At 44.5% G+C, this 22261-nt stretch overlaps 1 non-coding gene across 1 annotated transcript; it reads right to left on the bottom strand.

Moving 5' to 3' along the window:
- Window positions 1-19790: 19790 nt before the first annotated feature.
- Window positions 19791-19981, bottom strand: LOC136593249 (U2 spliceosomal RNA). The gene has a single exon (XR_010788218.1). It is a non-coding gene; the product is annotated as a U2 spliceosomal RNA (small nuclear RNA).
- Between the last annotated feature and the right edge of the window lie 2280 nt (window positions 19982-22261).

The following is a 22261-nucleotide window of genomic DNA, read 5'->3' as shown; positions in this document are numbered from 1 at the left end:
ACTTGTATTCAATAATGTATTTAGTATGTATTTAGTTACTTATATTCATCATATTCTTTCTGCCTCCAATTTCTCTAAATACATAAGTTCCCAAACTAAAGGTAAATCTATTATTTTAAATAGATCTTATGGCAGCCAAAAGTACAATATGAACAATGTCCAAAGATACTGTTAAACCTGAAGTCACCAATAACCCCTCATGGAAGAGGTATAACCATTGATAATCTTTTCTTTTCATGCTGTAATCAGGCACAAAAGCAGTGATACCTCTTTCTAAAAGTGTGCTAAATTTGGGCACTCCCATAACCTATGTCACAGATGTATGCTTCGTAGATAACACTTCAGGCATTCTTTCCCATAATATAAACTACATTTTTAGAAAGGGAGATCAAAGACATCATAAGTAGTGATGAGCAATTAGTCGAATAATTTGATTTTACCAAAATCAACGTGATTCAAGACAGATGATTTTGACTCCCATTAAAGTCAATGGGAGCAAAAATCGGGTGCACTAATTCGAATATTTCAAATAATTCATAGTTGCCAGACTCACAATTTTGGACAATGTCTAAAGGCTACAAACAGGGAACTGCAATATTCCTCACGCAAAGGCGTAGTTTGTCTGTGATGCTGCTATATATAGTGACAGCAGCAGAAATATACCCTCTCCCAATGTACAGACCACATTTTGTGTAGGCATATAAATACGATGCAGCTTCTTTCTCTGGGCTCTCCAATATAACCCGATATAACTTCTATACTGGTAAACAAACTTTCACATCAGCAGGAATGTAACCTTTGTAGAATGGCTGTCCCTAACAACAGACAATGTTTTATATAGGCATCTAAATGTGATTCTGCTTCTTTGTCTTCTGCTCAGCTGTAAAATGGCCACTAGTTACACTATGCCTATGTTATATATGGCTAGGTCATGTGATCAGGTGTCCATTGAAACTGCTGCCCAAATACAAGATGGAGGACACATTTGGTGATATTATCAATACACCTTTGCTGCTGATTGGCTGCGCTCTGACCTCTGTAGCAAGAATTTTAGAAAATTCGATTGTTTGGGGATTTTCGCCAACTTACTCTATATGATTTGGCGAAAACTGGGGTTATTTTTCTGCCTGATCGATCAAGATGAGCAGCACTAGTTATAAACCCTATATGTGAATATAAATAAAATTTTCCTCCATATTTCTGAGGTCATAATCCTCCTTAGGACGCATTTTGATGGAGGGATTTATCGTTTGCACGAGCGAACAATGTCCGGGTTTGGTTCTTCACTTGTGCAGCCTGGACATATAAATCATTCGCTTGCTAAATCGTTCTCATTCACATTTACAGTACTAGTGAATGAGAACGACTGAACGATCAGTCTTTAAACCAAATGATTAGCTGACGAGCCAACAATGAGTTTCATGCTTGCATGAAATGAACGGTGAAGATAAACGAACGAATTATCATTCATCGTTCGATTGTTGGCTGTGATTACATTGGACGAATATCATTCAAATTTGAACAATTCCGTGTTTTTCTTTTAAAGATAATCATTTTGTGTAAACACACCTTTAGGGCTTATTCGCATGGATGTATATCGACTGTGTTTGCATGCCTGGCCGGTATACGCTGCCCCTCTCTAAAAGGGGAGGAGGCGGGACGGGGGCCTCCTGTCACTGTTTGCAATGGGAGAAGCAGGACGGGGCAAAGTTAAGCTCCTCCCTGACCCACCCCTCCTATTCCAAACTGGGATGAGAGGCGGAGAGGGGGCAGGAGCTCAGCACACTAGCTCCCACCCCACCTCCTCCCCCTGCATAGAGGGGTAGCCGATATATGTCAATATGAATAAGCCCTGACTCTTAGATACCCCCAAATTAATTTAGATGTTTCTTCCAATGATAATAAATCTTACCACCATTTTCTTACAGCAGATAAAACCGTTAATGTTTGATATTAGCATTGCAAATCTATTTATCCATCTAATCTTACTAAGTTACTCTACTATAAGTTCTATAAGTTATAACAAATAGAAATTAAGCTGCCGAAATAAGTGCCATTTTTAAAAATTCCATTAGACTTCTGAAACATTTTCTTACATTTTCATTTATATCTGGAAAACAGCAAACTCTCTATACCAGACAGTCTGCCTTTCAGACAGCAATGCAGAAGTAATTTTTACTTCAGCGGGGACACTAGTGCTAAAGTCAAACTCTTGCTGTGAAGGGCAAATGCCCTGCTTGGGACTAAGGAAAAGCTGATTTATGAGACACAGGGCAACATATCCTAGCACTAAATTAAAGTAGCACATATTTTTTCTCTGGCCCGGTCATCTGAGTTAGAGGAAGAGCAATAATTTGCATTTTAATCTAGTCTGATTTTCAGACATTTGTTAACAACAATTATACCAGTAAAAGTGGATGGGATGGAATATCTTTTTCACTCCTCACAAAGTTGCAGCGAACGTTCTTACTGTGGCAAAATACACGTACTTTAAGAAATGACAGCTGTAAAATGTTTGTAGTTTACACATATTTTCACATATTTTTGCCATTTAAAATATACTTTTAGCTAAAAAAAGAGGGTCATCAGTATCAGGGCGGTATCTGGAATCCTGGGCATAAACCCAACCAAGGTCAACTTTGGCAGAAATTTGTATGTTCTCCCCAAGTTTACATGGGTTCCTTCCCACACTCTAAAAACATACAAATAGGTGAATTTTGATTGTGACAACTAATGGGGACTGTTAAGTGATGACAATCTCTGTACTCGGCTGAGGAATACTTATGCGCTACATAAATGATGTAAAAAAAAGGATAAATGTGTTATATTCCGAGGACACTGCTGTCGTGAACAGTATAAGAACATGGGCAGGTGACGACATTCATAGTTTCCTTCCTTTTATCTCATTGTGGTGACTTTGAAGCTATTTGGTTAATATGTATATTTCAGCAAATGTTGCTCAGGACCTCCGTTACTTGTACAAGGTCATACAAGGAGTACAAATCAAATCCATTTCCATGACTTGCTTCCACCCATGTTATCTCTTGTACAAAAAAAGGGAGATGGACCTACAATACGAGCCATTTTCTTCTTCATTGTTTGCTCACTTTGTGGTGCAATAACTAAGAGGCAAATATCAAGTAAGTCTTGTGGATAGTGCATATGATGCTACTAACCTTATGTACATACCGCACAAAGTATTGCATCCCATTACATTTTACACTACATACTTATAATTATGAACACACATCTTTTTTGTGACATTTGTCTTCATATTACCAATGTCCACAGATACTGTTATAGGGGGAATGTTCTCTGACATAGTCACCTTCTGCACTTTCCTACAGCTGCAGATAGCCCATGACCTGCCTGAGCACTCTTATTTCAGATATTACCAGCTATGACATGCGATCAAGGCTGAGTTTCAGGGTCTGTCCATACCGTTATCCCTGACTCTTGGCACAGATGTGTAACCTAGTGAAGCCACTGTCCAGTTTCTATGCCCACTTAGTGCAGAGTCTTGCCCCGTTGAGGGAGAGGGCCACCCAGAAGTGGGTCACTGATATTCCTGAATGCTCTTCAATTAGTTCTGGGTGCTCGGCAACACTGGAGGCTGGTAAGGTGGGTGACACACTCTCCTGAAGCTTTTTTTCCTCCATTTCCTCGGTATCAGGTAAGTTATCAGATGTCCTAATAAACAATCAAACTGTAATCAAACATGCTTTTTGAGTGTTTGATGCATCAGCAAAGTTTGAAACAAGTGACAGATATAAAAAAAACAATGAAAGAACACAGATAAGCATGTTAGTGCCCTTTTACAAGAGACATCCTATCGGACTTAGAGTCCCAACAATCATGTCAACGGTGATAGTTCCTGCGTTTTTACATACGAACACTCATTGCAAATTCTACTGACTGACAATAGAAAGCTAATTTGTTATTCTGTCCGTTCATGCATTTATGGTGAAACATTAATGTTCATTTTCTTGACCAATTGCGTTAATACAAACAATGCTCGACCTGTGCTGAGATGAGCGCTTTTTTATACAGATGAGAAATTGCTCAGGTTACCACATGTAACTGAATGTAAAGTAAATGATCATGATGCATACACAGAATAAAAACCATTGTTGTTCAGCTGATGCATTTTTTTTTTAAAAAAAAGAGAGAATCATAATGTGCAAACAGAAGTCATTATTTGATGAATTTCTGACTGTTTATTATGAATGTAGGCGGGCGGGTCGGAGAATTTCCTACACCGCTTTGCCAACATTCATAGAGCAATGAACGTTCTGTGAGAACAAAAAAAACAGCAGTCCACACTGGGACAGATTGTTGGGCATCATGTTATTCCGTGTTTTAAAGTTCCTTTAAAAATGTGACTCTAAACACAGAAATGCAATAAATATATTGAAAACATTTGTCGGGCCAGGTCCACGACTTTTCGGAGAAACAGCAACACCTTAACCCCTTAAGGATTTTTTTTTCTATTTTCAGTTTTTCTTCCTCACTTTTAAAAAAAAATCATAACTTTTGTTCATCCATAAACAAAGCTGTCTAATAGGTTGTTTTTTTTGCGGGACGAGTTGTACTTTTCAATGGTATTATATAATATACCATCTAATGTACTGGAAAACTTTTCCAAAATTCTAAGTGGAGAGAAATGGAAAAAAAAATTCTGCCATCTTTGGGTGCATTTTGTTTCTATGGGATACAAACTGCAACCAAAATGACATGATAACTTTATTCTATGGGTCAGTATGATTAGTATGATACCAAATTTATGCAGTTTTTTTTTTGCTGTACTACTTTTATTTTTTTCCAAAGATATTTTATTTTTTACAATTATTTTCTGCTGCCATCCTTTGACGGCCATAACCTTTTTTATTTTTCTATCTACATGGTTCAGTAATGGCTTGTTTTTTTTCAGGATGTCCTGTAGTTTCTATTTTTGAGTCCATACAACTTTTTGATCACGTTTTCTTACATTTTTTCTTGGATATTTGGTGACCAAAAAAGCGCACTTATGGGGCCAGGTAATAGCGCAGCAGTAATGGAGGCAGAGTGGGCCGGGGAGTGTTCTCCCCCCACCCCCACCTCCATTCACAGTTAGCAGACAGTTGTTCAGAAGTGACTATTTAGACTGAACGGCTCATCGTTCAGTTTTCTGCATACAGAAACTGACTAACTAAACAGTTGTGATTCAGTCGCTGCATGCACTTAGACAGGGCGATTATTGTTCAAATTCCAATGGGAGCATGGGAATTTGAATAATTCTGAATGATAATCGTTAGAGATGAGCGAACACCAAAATGTTCGGGTGTTCGTTATTCGTAACGAACTTCCCGTGATGCTCGAGGGTTCGTTTCGAACAACGAACCCCATTGAAGTCAATGGGCGACCAGAACATTTTTGTATTTCGCCGATGCTCGCTAAGGTTTTCATGTGTGAAAATCTGGGCAATTCAGGAAAGTGATGGGAATGACACAGTGACGGATAGGGCAGGCGAGGGGCTACATGTTGGGCTGCATCCTAAGTTCACAGGTCCCACTATTAAGCCACAATAGCGGCAAGAGTGGGCCCCCCCCCCTCCCAACAACTTTTACTTCTGAAAAGCGCTCATTAGCATGGCATACCTTTGCTAAGCACCACACTACCTCCAACAAAGCACAATCACTGCCTGCATGACACTCCGCTGCCACTTCTCCTGAGTTACATGCTGCCCAACCGCACCCCCTCCCCCCCACAGCGCACACCAAACTGTCCCTGCGCAGCCTTCAGCTGCCCTTATGCCACACCACCCTCATGTCTATTTAGAAGTGCGTCTGCCACGACGAGAGACCGCAGGCACACACTGCACAGGGTTGGCACGGCTAATTAGCGACCCTCTTTAATAGGGGCGGGGCGATAGCCCACAATGCTGTACAGAAGCAATGAGAAATACAATCCTGTGCCACCGCCATCAGGAGCTGCACACGTGGGCATAGCAATGGGGAACCTATGTGCCACACACTATTCATTCTGTCAAGGTGTCTGCATGCCCCAGTCAGACTGGTTATATGCACCTTAACAGTAACCGCGTTGGTGGTAATGTGGTGGTGACTGCGGACCTAGTACCACGGTTGTATTTTGTTGGTTTTCGGAATGTGGCCAGGATTAAGTGGGCCGTGGCGGGGGGATGGTGGGGGGGCTCTCTTGTAGTGTCGGTAAAGGTGAAATTCTTGGACTGCCACCAGACGAACCAATGCAAAGGCATTTGCCAACAATGTTTTCCCTGTCGGAGGAGGAGGGGGATGTTTTTGAGGCACTACGTGTCCTCTCCACGTGTCCGTGGTTATATGCACCTTAACAGTAACCGCGTTGGTGGTAATGTGGTGGTGACTGCGGACCTAGTACCACGGTTGTATTTTGTTGGTTTTCGGAATGTGGCCAGGATTAAGTGGGCCGTGGCGGGGGGATGGTGGGGGGGCTCTCTTGTAGTGTCGGTAAAGGTGAAATTCTTGGACTGCCACCAGACGAACCAATGCAAAGGCATTTGCCAACAATGTTTTCCCTGTTGGAGGAGGAGGGGGATGTTTTTGAGGCACTACGTGTCCTCTCCACGTGTCCGTTCCATGTAAGCAATAGTAGCACTCAAGACAGGCCCCAGTAACAATTCTGAAGCAGCAGTATAGCGGGAGCGCAGTCTTCGTTCCATGTAAGCAATAGTAGCACTCAAGACAGGCCCCAGTAACAATTCTGAAGCAGCAGTATAGCGGGAGCGCAGTCTTCGTTCCATGTAAGCAATAGTAGCACTCAAGACAGGCCCCAGTAACAATTCTGAAGCAGCAGTATAGCGGGAGCGCAGTCTTCGTTCCATGTAAGCAATAGTAGCACTCAAGACAGGCCCCAGTAACAATTCTGAAGCAGCAGTATAGCGGGAGCGCAGTCTTCGTTCCATGTAAGCAATAGTAGCACTCAAGACAGGCCCCAGTAACAATTCTGAAGCAGCAGTATAGCGGGAGCGCAGTCTTAGTTCCATTTCAGTAGCCTTAGTATAGCCAAGGCACAAGTGACATTTATGTAGCTAAAGTGTAGGCCAACCCCACACACCTTTCTGTACCATGAGTGCAGGCGAAGAACATAGAAATTACTATGATTACACTGTAGGTGAGGGCCCCAAAAAATTGGTGTACCAACAGTACTAATGTACCTCAGTAAAAATTGGCCATGCCCAACCAAGATGGCAGGTGAATCGCTTTGGTTAATGTGGCTTAAGTGGTAACTAGGCCTGGAGGCAGCCCAGTGTAACGAAAAATTGGTTCAAGTTAAAGTTCCAACGCTTTTAAGCTAATTGAAACTTATAAAAATTGTTCTGAAAAATTATTTGAGTGAGCCTTGTGGCCCTAAGAAAAATTGCCCGTTCAGCGTGATTACGTGAGGTTTCAGGAGGAGGAGCAGGAGGAGGAGGAGGAGGAATATTAGACACAGATTGATGAAGCAGAAATGTCCCCGTTTTGGATGGTGAGAGAGAACGTAGCTTCCATCCGCGGGTGCAGCCTACGTATTGCTTACGTATCGCTGCTGTCCGCTGGTGGAGAACAGAAGTCTGGGGAAATCCAGCCTTTGTTCATCTTGATGAGTGTTAGCCTGTCGGCACTGTCGGTTGACAAGCGGCTACGCTTATCTGTGATGATTCCCCCAGCCGCACTAAACACCCTTTCCGACAAGACGCTAGCCGCAGGACAAGCAAGCACCTCAAGGGCATACAGGGCTAGTTCAGGCCACGTGTCCAGCTTCGACACCCAGTAGTTGTAGGGGGCAGAGGCGTCACCAAGGATGGTCGTGCGATCCGCTACGTACTCCCTCACCATCCTTTTGCAGTGCTCCCGCCGACTCAGCCGTGACTGGGGAGCGGTGACACAGTCTTGGTGGGGAGCCATAAAGCTGGCCAGGCCCTTAAAGACTGTTGCACTGCCTGGGATGTACATGCTGCTCGATCTACGCACATCCCCTGCAACATGGCCCTCGGAACTGCGCCTTCTGCCACTAGCGCTGTCGGCTGGGAATTTTACCATCAGCTTGTCCGCAAGGGTCCTGTGGTATAGCAACACTCTCGAACCCCTTTCCTCTTCGGGAATCAGAGTGGGCAGGTTCTCCTTATACCGTGGATCGAGCAGTGTGTACACCCAGTAATCCGTCGTGGCCAGAATGCGTGCAACGCGAGGGTCACGAGAAAGGCATCCTAACATGAAGTCAGCCATGTGTGCCAGGGTACCTGTACGCAACACATGGCTGTCTTCACTAGGAAGATCACTATCAGGATCCTCCTCCTCCTCCTCCTCCTCCTCCTCAGGCCATACACGCTGAAAGGATGACAGGCAATCAGCCGGTGTACCGTCAGCAGCGGCCCAAGCTGTCTCTTCCCCCTCCTCCTCATCCTCCTCATGCTCCTCCTCCTCCTCCTGTACGCGCTGAGAAATAGACAGGAGGGTGCCCTGACTATCCAGCGGCATACTGTCTTCCCCCGCCCCCGTTTCCGAGCGCAAAGCAGCTGCCTTTATGGTTTGCAGGGAATTTCTCAAGATGCATAGCAGAGGAATGGTGACGCTAATGATTGTAGCATCGCCGCTCACCACCTGGGTAGACTCCTCAAAATTACCAAGGACATGGCAGATGTCTGCCAACCAGGCCCACTCTTCTGAAAGGAATTGAGGAGGCTGACTCCCACTGCGCCGCCCATGTTGGAGTTGGTATTCGACTATAGCTCTACGTTGTTCATAGAGCCTGGCCAACATGTGGAGCGTAGAGTTCCACCGTGTGGGCACGTCGCACAGCAGTCGGTGCACTGGCAGCTTAAAGTGATGTTGCAGGGTGCGCAGGGTGGCAGCGTCCGTGTGGGACTTGCGGAAATGTGCGCAGAGCCGGCGCGCCTTTACGAGCAGGTCTGACAAGCGTGGGTAGCTTTTCAGAAAGCGCTGAACCACCAAATTAAAGACGTGGGCCAGGCATGGCACGTGCGTGAGGCTGCCGAGCTGCAGAGCCGCCACCAGGTTACGCCCGTTGTCACACACGACCATGCCCGGTTGGAGGCTCAGCGGCGCAAGCCAGCGGTCGGTCTGCTGTGTCAGACCCTGCAGCAGTTCGTGGGCCGTGTGCCTCTTATCGCCTAAGCTGAGTAGTTTCAGCACGGCCTGCTGACGCTTGCCCACCGCTGTGCTGCCACACCGCGCGACACCGACTGCTGGCGACATGCTGCTGCTAACACATCTTGATTGTGAGACAGAGGAGGAGGAGGAGGAGGAGGGTGCTTTAGTGGAGGAAGCATACACCTCCGCAGATACCAGCACCGAGCTGGGGCCCGCAATTCTGGGGGTGGGTAGGACGTGAGCGGTCCCAGGCTCTGACTCTGTCCCAGCCTCCACTAAATTCACCCAATGTGCCGTCAGGGAGATGTAGTGGCCCTGCCCGCCTGTGCTTGTCCACGTGTCCGTAGTTAAGTGGACCGTGGCAGTAACCGCGTTGGTGAGGGCGCGCACAATGTTGCGGGAGACGTGGTCGTGCAGGGCTGGGACGGCACATCGGGAAAAGTAGTGGCGACTGGGAACTGAGTAGCGCGGGGCCGCCGCCTCCATGATACTTTTGAAGGACTCAGTTTCCACAACCCTATACGGCAGCATCTCAAGGCTGATGAATTTTGCTATGCGGACGGTTAACGTTTGAGCGTGCGGGTGCGTGGCGGCGTACTTGCGCTTGCGCTCGAACACTTGCGCAAGCGACGGCTGAACGGTGCGCTGAACTACACTGCTGGATGGGGCCGAGGACAGCGGAGATGAGGGTGTGGGTGCAGGCCATGAGGCGGTAGTGCCTGTGTCCTGAGAGGGGGGTTGCATCTCAGTGGCAGGTTGGGGCACAGGGGGAGAGGCAGGGGTGCAAACCGGAGGCGGTGAACGGCCTTTGTCCCACCTTGCGGGGTGCTTGGCCATCATATGTCTGCGCATGGTGGTGGTGGTGAGGCTGTTGGTGTTGGCTCCCCGGCTGAGCTTTGCACGACAAAGGTTGCACACCACTGTTCGTCGGTCGTCAGGCGTCTCTGTGAAAAACTGCCAGACCTTAGAGCACCTCGGCCTCCGCAGGGTGGCATGGCGCGAGGGGGCGCTTTGGGAAACACTTGGTGGATTATTCGGTCTGGCCCTGCCTCTACCCCTGGCCACTGCACTGCCTCTTGCAACCTGCCCTGCTGATGCCCTTGACTCCCCCTCTGAAGACCTGTCCTCCTGAGTAAGCGTTGCACACCAGGTGGGGTCAGTCACCTCATCGTCCTGCTGCTCTTCCTCCGAATCCTCTGTGCGCTGCTCCCTGGGACTTACTGCCCTTACTACTACCTCACTGCAAGACAACTGTGTCTGATCGTCATCGTCCTCCTCACCCACAGAAAGTTGTTGAGACAGTTGGCGGAAGTCCCCAGCCTCTTCCCCCGGACCCCGGGAACTTTCGAATGGTTGGGCATCAGTGACGATAAACTCCTCTGGTGGGAGAGGAACCGCTGCTGCCCAATCTAAGCAGGGGCCCGAGAACAGTTCCTGGGAGTGCTCCCGCTCCTGAGCAGGTGTTATTGTAGTGGAGTGAGGAGGCTGGGAGGAAGGAGGAGCAGCAGACAGAGGATTCGGATTGGCAGCAGTGGACGGCGCAGAACTGCGGGTAGACGATAGGTTGCTCGAAGCACTTTCTGCCATCCAGGACAGGACCTGCTCACACTGCTCATTTTCTAATAACCGTCTCCCGCGTGGACCCATTAATTGGGCGATGAATGTGGGGACGCCAGAAACGTGCCTCTCTCCTAATCGCGCAGCAGTCGGCTGCGACACACCTGGATCAGGAGCTTGGCCTGTGCCCACACCCTGACTTGGCCCTCCGCGTCCTCGGCCGCGTCCACGTCCTCTAGGCCTACCCCTACCCCTCAGCATGCTGTATTACCAGTGATTTGATTTCACAGGCAGGAAATAAATTGGCGCAAGACTGCAGGCCAAATATAATTTTTGCCCTTTTTGGAAAACGAAAGGCCCCACTGCCTCTAGTGAATGAATTATCTAAGTTTAATAACTGTGCTGTGTCCCTGCTTATGTGTCACAGAACGTGAGGGTAGCAGAGTTATTATAACTCTTGGAGAGCAGGTATTTTTTTCCCAATTAAGGAAAGCAAATGGCGAAGCCAGCAGTAAAGCGTAGCTGGGTGCGTATGATTTAGCACTGTTCTTCACGCAGCTCACACGTCTCCACCGCCCGTAAGGACGGACAGAGGCTGGACAAATAGATTTGTTTTCAGTTTTTTCCCACCAACAGGCAGCACTGCGTATATTCAATGAACATGAGAAGTTTAATAACTGTGCTGTGTCCCTGCTTATGTGTCACAGAACGTGAGGGTAGCAGAGTTATTATAACTCTTGGAGAGCAGGTATTTTTTTCCCAATTAAGGAAAGCAAATGGCGAAGCCAGCAGTAAAGCGTAGCTGGGTGCGTATGATTTAGCACTGTTCTTCACGCAGCTCACACGTCTCCACCGCCCGTAAGGACGGACAGAGGCTGGACAAATAGATTTGTTTTCAGTTTTTTCCCACCAACAGGCAGCACTGCGTATATTCAATGAACATGAGAAGTTTAATAACTGTGCTGTGTCCCTGCTTATGTGTCACAGAACGTGAGGGTAGCAGAGTTATTATAACTCTGGCAGAGCAGGTATTTTTTTCCCAATTAAGGAAAGCAAATGGCGAAGCCAGCAGTAAAGCGTAGCTGGGTGCGTATGATTTAGCACTGTTCTTCACGCAGCTCACACGTCTCCACCGCCCGTAAGGACGGACAGAGGCTGGACAAATAGATTTGTTTTCAGTTTTTTCCCACCAACAGGCAGCACTGCGTATATTCAATGAACATGAGAAGTTTAATAACTGTGCTGTGTCCCTGCTTATGTGTCACAGAACGTGAGGGTAGCAGAGTTATTATAACTCTGGCAGAGCAGGTATTTTTTTCCCAATTAAGGAAAGCAAATGGCGAAGCCAGCAGTAAAGCGTAGCTGGGTGCGTATGATTTAGCACTGTTCTTCACGCAGCTCACACGTCTCCACCGCCCGTAAGGACGGACAGAGGCTGGACAAATAGATTTGTTTTCAGTTTTTTCCCACCAACAGGCAGCACTGCGTATATTCAATGAACATGAGAAGTTTAATAACTGTGCTGTGTCCCTGCTTATGTGTCACAGAACGTGAGGGTAGCAGAGTTATTATAACTCTGGCAGAGCAGGTATTTTTTTCCCAATTAAGGAAAGCAAATGGCGAAGCCAGCAGTAAAGCGTAGCTGGGTGCGTATGATTTAGCACTGTTCTTCACGCAGCTCACACGTCTCCACCGCCCGTAAGGACGGACAGAGGCTGGACAAATAGATTTGTTTTCAGTTTTTTCCCACCAACAGGCAGCACTGCGTATATTCAATGAACATGAGAAGTTTAATAACTGTGCTGTGTCCCTGCTTATGTGTCACAGAACGTGAGGGTAGCAGAGTTATTATAACTCTTGGAGAGCAGGTATTTTTTTCCCAATTAAGGAAAGCAAATGGCGAAGCCAGCAGTAAAGCGTAGCTGGGTGCGTATGATTTAGCAATGTTTTTCACGCAGCTCACACGTCTCCACAGGCGTAAGGACGGACAGAGGCTGGACAAATAGATTTGTTTTCAGTTTTTTCCCACCAACAGGCAGCACTGCGTATATTCAATGAACATGAGAAGTTTAATAACTGTGCTGTGTCCCTGCTTATGTGTCACAGAACGTGAGGGTAGCAGAGTTATTATAACTCTGGCAGAGCAGGTATTTTTTTCCCAATTAAGGAAAGCAAATGGCGAAGCCAGCAGTAAAGCGTAGCTGGGTGCGTATGATTTAGCAATGTTTTTCACGCAGCTCACACGTGTCCACCGCCCGTAAGGACGGACACAGGCTGGACAAATAGATTTGTTTTCAGTTTTTTCCCACCAAAAGGCAGCACTGAGTATATTCTATGAACAGGAGAAGTTTAATAACTGTGCTGTGTCCCTGCTTATGTGTCACAGAACGTGAGGGTAGCAGAGTTATTATAACTCTTGGAGAGCAGGTATTTTTTTTCCCAATTAAGGAAAGCAAATGGCGAAGCCAGCAGTAAAGCGTAGCTGGGTGCGTATGATTTAGCAATGTTTTTCACGCAGCTCACACGTCTCCACAGGCGTTAGGACGGACAGAGGCTGGACAAATAGATTTGTTTTCAGTTTTTTCCCACCAACAGGCAGCACTGCGTATATTCTATGAATAATAACTGTGTTGTGGCCCTGCCTATACAATTCTTTCCCTGCAGTATCAATGGAGGGTGGAATGCTCTGCAGAGGCGATTTTGAGAAGCCCAAAAAAAATGCAGCACAGCTAACAGCAGCCTGGACAGTACTGCACACGGATAAATATGGCCCTAGAAAGGACCGTTGAGGTTCTTGAAGGCTACACTCACTCCTAACACTCTCCCTGCCTATGCAGCACTTCTGTCCCTAATGCCGGGTGCAACGGTCTGCAGAGGCGATTTTGAGAAAAAAAAAAATCCCACTGCTAACAGCAGCCAACACACAGCTATCAGTGGCCCTAATAAGGACCTTTGGGGGGTCTTGAAGCCTACACTAACTACCAATTCTTTCCCTACAGCAGCTCCGGTATAAACAGCACTGTCCCTCATCTAACTCACACCGCATCTGAGGCGAGCCGCGGGAGGGGCCGACTTTTATATTAGGCGAACACCTGATCTCGCCAGCCACTCACAGCAGGGGGGTGGTATAGGGCTTAAACGTTGCAGGGGGAAGTTGTAATGCCTTCCCTGTCTTTCAATTGGCCAGAAAAGCGCGCTAACGTCTCAGGGAAGGAAGTGAAAGTAACCAGAACACCGCATGGTGTTCGTTACGAATAACGAACATCCCGAACACCCTAATATTCGCACGAATATCAAGCTCGGACGAACGCGTTCGCTCATCTCTAATAATCGTGTAAAAGGGCCATTGGGAATTAAGGGAACCCTCAGGGAGTCCCCTCATCCCCGCGGGGACTAACAGGAGTTAACAGTGGGACAATTAAAAGGTGATTCTGGCCAGCACCTTTAAAATGCCCTGCTCTAAGCAGTGGGGAATCTATTGCCAGCACAGCAGTTTCCATTAACTCCTGCTCCCATAGGTGTCAATGGAAACTCCTGCCCAGCGCACACCTAACATAGTGCATGTTCTATCTTTTTTAGGTGCACACCGTTTTGCGCTGCTAATTCATCACATATGAACGCTTCTATAGGAACCCATTGGTTCTTTTAGAAGCGTTCATTTTCTGCGCACATATAACATGCTCGTCTGACCAAGGCCTTAGAATGACTAAGGTTTTCAACTAGCATTATGGCTATCATCATCTAGCATAAGTAAAAAAAAATAAACATGCATTATTACTAGTAGTAGGTCTCATTTAAGAGTAAGGTAAGTTTTTTCTAGAAATCAAACTTATTTTAAAGTTTTTTTCTACTGCATTAGGGTCTGCATATAGGAAATGTACAATAAGGTTCAGTAAAATAAAGCACTATCTGCTTCCATTTATTCTGGGCACTCCACTTATGTCAAATCAGGAAACAGACCTATGTCCTGATATATTTTACAGGCTACAAAGTAACTTAGTACAAATATGCCTATTAGGATTACCCTCATACAGATGGAAAACCTTACCTATGTCTTTTTTTTAAATGAAACCCTCAGGGCCTTGTAACGTGTTACAATGTAGTACAGGCCCCTCGGGCAGTGGAATGACTAAATCCTCATAACCAAATGCTGATTTGTAAATCTGCTGCATGCAGTGATCCTTACCAAGTGCAGTCTTCTACTCTGACAAGTAGCCCTGTGGCCATGTGACAAAAGTCAGTATACTTGTTATAAAAATCAGACAGCAAGAAATATCCTTTTAAACACCTAGATACTTTAGCCTATCTAGGTCAATTTCCAGTTGTGTTCTTTTGTGTACTTTATTTGCAGCGCTTCTACTTTGCAAAAAAAATGATATTTAAGTAACAAATATACAAGATTGGATACCTTGTGTATATTGTTTTAGTTAGGTTGTTATTTACAATATTACATATGCTGCACTTACATCTAAAGCTGACGGTATATTTTAGATATTTGTTGGCTGAACGACAGCTATCTTTCTCTATCTCTCCCATACACATGCATGCTTGGCCACATATACAGGTGTTCTGAATGGGACTATGTTGCTGCCAAACACAATCAAACTCCAAAGTGTGTACTACTCGAACTTGCTTATAGGCGTCATGTGCAGTGGATTCCGCAATCATATACATGAATATATAAAAATCATAGACACCATATGCTTACTAGTTACTTTTTTATCTTATGGTTTTCATTGCATACAGAATTGATTTTTTTACAATAAAGTGCTTTTAGTCCATGAAGTGCTTCAATTCATGCTAAGCAAGCCAAGATAGGGATGAGACAGGAGACATACCTGAGGAAGGGGGAAGTTTCTCGAAACGTGGCTGCTATTGCTGACCTACCTCTACCAGCGGTTTATCTTCCCCAGAACAATGGGATAAGGCATATGGGAATCCAACTGCCCAATTAATCTCTCCCCCAACATCTGTCATTGGATACCCCATTGAAACTAGATGGTTGGCTGATTCTGCTTCATATATAGTTCCGTTCTATGGTATAAGCATTCCTTTGAAGATTTTTTCTTAGAGACTTGAAAACAATCATGAAGTGATTATTCATATTTTGTATAAACAACCTTATTTTCTAAGGTACCAAAATAATGACGAATAGCAAATAATCTGTTTCTTAATGCAAAAGTGGTTGTTTGAGCTGGGCAACTCCTTGTCTCTTTTAAGGCATGTTGTGGTTATAGCAATCTGAACCCTATTTGTTAGCTAGAGCTAAGATCCCCTAATAGTTTAATTCAATGAAATCTGAATGATTTCTTTTTATTTGAAGTTTCTCTTGCAGTGGATCTCACAAGATTAGACAAAAGGCTCATAAACACTCCCATATTATAGCTTAGTGCAATCTCTGACAGATTTTCGTATCTATAGAAGTCTGCATTCCAAAGTTCTCGCTCATGACCTGAAGGTTGCGGGTTCAATCCCAGATTGGTTCAGGTAGCCGGCTCAAGGTTGACTCAGCGTTCCATCTTTCGAGGTCGGTACAATGAGTACCCAGCCTGCTAGGGCTAAAAATGACTGGGGAAGGCAATGGCAAACCACTTCGCAAAAACAGTCTGCCAAGAAAACATCATAATGTGACATCACCAGAGGAATCAGTCATGACTTGGTGCTTGCACCAGGGGACTTTACCATATTACAAAGTTATACTCCACTAGGATCATTGCTTCCAGGAAAAAATAAAATACAGCAGCATATGGCATGTCTACAGCTCCAAAGAACAGACCTACAAGGACTCGATGTGCCTCAGTTAAGGCACTGTGTATACTGTTCTGCTGTGTATATGAGCCCTTTACACTGGTAAACCTGCATTATGAAACTAAATTTCCAAATGAAGTGTTTATCTCTAGGGATGAGCGAGTATACTCGCTAAGGCACTACTCGCTCGAGTAATGTGCCTTAGCCGAGTATCTCCCCGCTCGTCCCGAAAGATTCGGGTGCCGCCGCGGGGCGGGGAGCTGCGGGGGAGAGCAGGGAGGAACAGAGGGGAGATCTCTCTCTCCCTCTCTCCCGCCCGCTCTGCCCCGCTCCCCGCCGCAACTCACCTGTCAGCTGCGGCGGCCCCCGAATCTTTATGGACGAGCGGGGAGATACTCGGCTAAGGCACATTACTCACATGCATGCTTGTTAAATAGGTTCAGATGTCCTACCCAAATCCTATTAATATAATTAATAATTATCGATAATTTATTGAATGCACATGCAAATTCAGCAAATAACTAGAGTCCAAACAAGTGTTTTACAGAATAATTTGCACTAACTTGTGTTATTAATAATCTCTGGAGGCAATTGAATGGAAATTTCAACTAAATCCCATAATCTGTGAAAGTGTAAAAGACACTATGGAGGATATTTTTCAATGATACAAAAAAGTAGAGCAGTCCCCCATAGCATTCAATCAGATTCCATCTCAGATTCAGAGACCCAGGGCTCAGAACTGGCATTGATAGGAAGAACTTTGGCTTTGGACTTTTCCCCCTGGCCACGTTGAATTGATTTGAACTCTTATGGGTATTTCAGCTAAATGGTGGAACAAATGTCAGAGCTGCATTTTGTACCGCTTCAGGCATGAGGGCAATCACAGAGAACATATAATAAATGCTCTAGCTGTCAAAACAAGAATCAGAACCATGCCTTTCTTTCTATGAAACTAGATGTCAACCTTTCAATCCGTTTCCCACGTGTTACCAAGTCCTAGAAATACCTATGATCAATGCCTAGATGGAGGCGTACAAATATATTTTTTTCATTCCCATATATATCAGCTTCCTATTTTCTTTGTCATGCCAATTTTGCCAGCAACTTCCTTGTAAAATACATCAAGTAGGACCTAAACAAGAATCAATTTTATCTTTTAAATTCAAAACCATGAAGTTTAATGCTACAAATTGTTTATGAGGTTACACGAGTACATTTTATTTGATAGCCCTTTGCACTGAGAGTCAGTAAAACTCTCATAGAAAACAGTTGTTTACAGTCCGCTTTTCAGCACAAAGCTGTTTTAAAGCTCAATTGTGCATTTTGCAGATAAAGTGGGAAAACTAACTGAAGGCTGTATTGTAAGCAGCGGTTGCCTTGGAAACCCCTGTTTCAAGAGCTGGTTCTCCATTACCACTTAATTTAGGCTTCCTAATTGCATTCCACTAAATCGGTAGCGACAATATCTGCAGAGCAAAACTGCATGCCCAGTCTAGCGCAAACCTCTTTGAAACAGGCTTTTTGAAAGCCAGGAGCTATAAAGACTCAGCATGACGTGGTGCATATGAGAAACCTGTAGTTCAAATGTATTGCTGCTCGCTTTCTCATCCTCAGTAAGTTCACCGTGTTCTGTACCAAGCTATCTGCTCAGTGTACCTGAAAGACGATAAAACTCTGCCATGTAGAAAGTCATCTGTCCACCAACATACTGCTAGAAGCACATTTAATTACGGCCACAATTACTAGTGCACCTGTAGTATCTACTGTCATTCTTGAGCGCCGGGGACCGGTGGCTATCATGACGATACTGCGGAATCGTCTTTGATCCACAGTCTAGCTATGGCCATTTTCTTTTGTTTCCTGTTTCCTCTTTGTGCCTGCTTTAGAGTCTTTAACAAACCGTCTTTTCAGAACCACTACACATAAGATCATCCCAATTAGCAGTTGTACAGCCCTTATACAGGAAGCAACTAATATGATAGTGTGAGTGATTCTGCCAGCCAGGAGCTCTCTGTCATTGTCAGATTAACACTTGACTTAAACTCTTGTAAATCAGTCATATTATGCTGCTGGTGGGGTAACAAACATCGGCCCATTATGCGCTCCATCCTGAAGAGCTCTTGTTTCATTAAAATTTAACCCACATTTGAAGCCACATTTACATATTTATATAAAAAGTATGATGACTCTGTTGTATATTAACACTTAGATTCTGTGCTAGTGTCTGGATAAAACAAGACATGGTTTTATAGTAATACCTTTTTATGTGGAGCCACGGTCGTTGCTACAAATGGCATGGAGATGTTCATTGGGAAACTACAGTTATTCAATGCTATAGCTTTGCTGCAAATGTATCATGTTTTCCACTCATAGACCACCGTCTTCATTGAATTCAATATATGACCTTGTTTGTAGTGTAGTTTTGGGACGTTTGCATTAATTTTAGTTGTAGCTTAAAGGGAACCTGTCATTATGTTTGAGGTTCACAAACAATTATGGGCTCAAATTTGAGTGAATGGGGGAATCTGAGAGGCAGTATTTGATACTCACTGGACACCCCATTCCAGTGCTGTATCTGCCCAAAAACACCATGTACACCGCGTGATTCTTTTTAGCTTGCTGTGTGCGCACCCATATAGGAGAGTGTACAGCAACTTTGCAGGGACACAGTGCTGGAATGGGGCGCCAAATGAGTATCAAAAACCACTCCCCAGAATCTCGGCTCCCTCGTGTTTGAGCCCCATGATGTAGTTTATAGGGTCAAACATGATCATAGGCTTCCTTTAAACTAAGTTCGGATCAAAAGCTGCACAATAGAGGCCTGTTTAAGCCCCACCTTGAACCAAATAAGGAGGACAGATAAAAGATAACACATGACTGCAGGATTAGACTAATCAAACTACAAAGGATTTGTTTGCAGTGTGTTACCTTGGAGACACATAAGTGTATAAAGAAGCTGTATACACAAAACAATACGATAATAAATTCAGTATTGCATTTATTGTTATTGTATGACTTTGCAGAATGTATTTGTAATGTACCTACTTGATGCTTACCTAATAGTTCCTGAGTTGGGCACTTCCACCTGGCAGCGGCACAGAGAATCTTGCTGGGTGGCATGGGCAGAGCAATAAGCTATCTAGAGTAGTCAGTATATGTATCATTTGAATTCTGAGCTGAATGTTTACTGGATCCTTACTTATTAATCTGTCTCTGCCAGTACAATAATCAGGGTACCTTTCAAGCAGCTTGGTGCTTTTCTTTAAATTCCCCAATATCACTTAGCCCTTGCCAGTTATTGCAGAGTCTTCTGGTGTGTGTGATCCACATTCTGTTATTTATTTAGTTTTTTTTTTAAGGGGGTACACCGGTCCTGGAGGTACTGCAATACCAGGTCAATACGTGGAGTGGACAGAGCAAGCTCTTTTTCCAGCTCCCTGTTCTAAAAATCCATTTAATATATGGTCCCCAGATAGGGGACGTATCAGATATTACACTGATAAGAACAGATACTACACTTGATCTTAGCCAAAAGGCCGAGAAGTGATTCCACATTCTGTTATGACACTGATATTCTGATCCCAATTCTCCTTTACCTGCACTGGTTTTCCTCCTGTATGTCAAATACTGCTGATTTTTTCTAAAACCCAGATTTGACCTGGCTCTGTTCCTGATCCTGGTATTGTTTTCCTCTTTGGCTTTGACATTCTGTCTGACTTCTGATATTGACCCCTGGCTTGTTTGGCTTTGTTGCTTGTCTGCTCCACCATTCAGTGGCTACTCTGATGTATCCTGGGAATTCTCAGTAGCAAAACCATATTCCTTAAAAAGGGTTAAAGGGTGAAGACCTGCAGTGTCTAGGTGCTCCTAGTCCAGTGTATCTGGACAGGCTACTCCTCCCTTGACAGTACTGTCGCGGTGTGTTCATCTATAAAACGTCCTGCTGCTGAATCCATTTGAAAACTAGTCAGGTAACAAAATGGAAAAGGAGAAACAATAATGCAGTCCCAGGGTTAAAATATACAAAATAAGTCAGCAAAGATGCAGAAAAGAGCAAAGTTTACGAGCTAAGCTCAAGCTGGCTATTTTTCTAGAAAACATACAGCATAATAGGATATACAATTTGTAAAATAGATTTTAGGATCACTAAAAGGGAAGCAATTGAATTAAATGCAAGAATATTATTTTCAATACATCCTACATGTCACACCTTTTGAAACTGACTTCTAAATGAAATTATTTATATGTATCAAGCATTACGATTCATGAAAATTGTAGGTGCAAGAAGCAATTGTATATTTAGTAAGCCATTTAAGCTAACAAGACCTTGAAAAGTCAGAAGATAGTGCCCTACATCATGCAGTGTGTAATACATTTTTTGGAGCCCAAAAATATATTTGTCCATAAAATGTCTTTATTTTCTAATCTATGCTACTGCAACAACCAACATTGCCATGTGCATTTTTTTAGTCACTTTTCCTGGAGGGGAGATTGCTGTTGCTTGCGACAATTTTTCAAATGTCTCATGCTGATGATAAACTAGTCACATATTTAAATAGATATAAGGATATAGACTCACTTCACCAACCTGCTACAGAAGTGAGATTGCATAGTTGGAGAACATATTTTGGATTTTCTAAAAAGTTGCATATCTTAAATCTGACCAAAAACCTCACTCTACTCACAAAATGTTGACTTTTTGACTACAGAAAACTATCACATGACCTTAATAAATCCCCCCCCCCCCTGTGTCCACTTTCCATTTGCATTATTTTTATATATAAATCATGTTAGATTATAATGTACACATATAGTTTCATGATGCAAAAAATAGTACATTAAATAACAACACTAGAGGAACATATTCGTCTAAAGGGAAAATAAAAGCTATTTGACTGTGTCATGTGACTAGACCCTTAAAATAAATGGAAGTATTGGGCTGCGTGCACACAGGCGGGTTGGACCCCACATGCAGGATTCCCGTAGCGGAGTTCGACCCCATGCATGGCCGGTAACCCCAGCACACTGCTCCACCGACTTCTCCTCTCCTGTGAATATGCCGGCAGTTGAGAGGATGCCGCGCCGTCATTATAGCAATGACGCGGCTCCTGCTGCCATTCTGCAATGATGATTGCAGAATGGCCGTTGCACGGATGGCTTCTATTGACCTGCACAAAACCGCAGCATGCTGCGATTTCTCCCCCGCGAGTGGAAGATTGCAAGCGATTTTCACTCATGGGCAGGAAAACACGTTTTCTCATAGCATGCTATGGGCTGAGGTGGAATCCCACTCTGGATTTTGCTTTGCAAATCCGCCCATGTGCAGGAGGCCTTAGTATGTGGAAATGTGGGTTGGGAGGGGTATCATTTCTCCTTAAGGAGAGCACCTAGAAGGTGTGTGAGGAGACACTTAGAAGGTGAGTGAGGAGACTTATCAGGCCATGCATGCATGCTCCTCTGGTAAACATAAAAATAAGGACAATGGAATGATATTTCTGCAGTGCCAGCTATTGGAAGGCAGCATTCCTGCAAGTCAATATTGTACTCTTTAATTAACCCTTCTAGCAATGACTGGAAATTGAAAAGATATCTCCTCACACACCTCCTAGGTACTCTCCTTAAAGGGGTTGTCCCGAGGCAGCAAGTGGGTCTATACACTTCTGCATGGCCATAATAATGCACTTTGTAATGTACATTGTGCATTAATTATGAGCCATACAGAAGTTATAAAAAGTTTTATACTTACCTGCTCCGTTGCTGGCGTCCTCGTCTCCATGGTGCCGACTAATTTTCGCCCTCCGATGGCCAAATTAGCCGCGCTTGCGCAG

This window comes from Eleutherodactylus coqui, chromosome 1 (genome assembly GCF_035609145.1).
Source record: "Eleutherodactylus coqui strain aEleCoq1 chromosome 1, aEleCoq1.hap1, whole genome shotgun sequence".
Taxonomy (NCBI): Eukaryota; Metazoa; Chordata; class Amphibia; order Anura; family Eleutherodactylidae; genus Eleutherodactylus; species Eleutherodactylus coqui.
This window is presented reverse-complemented; position numbering and strand designations above follow the sequence as displayed.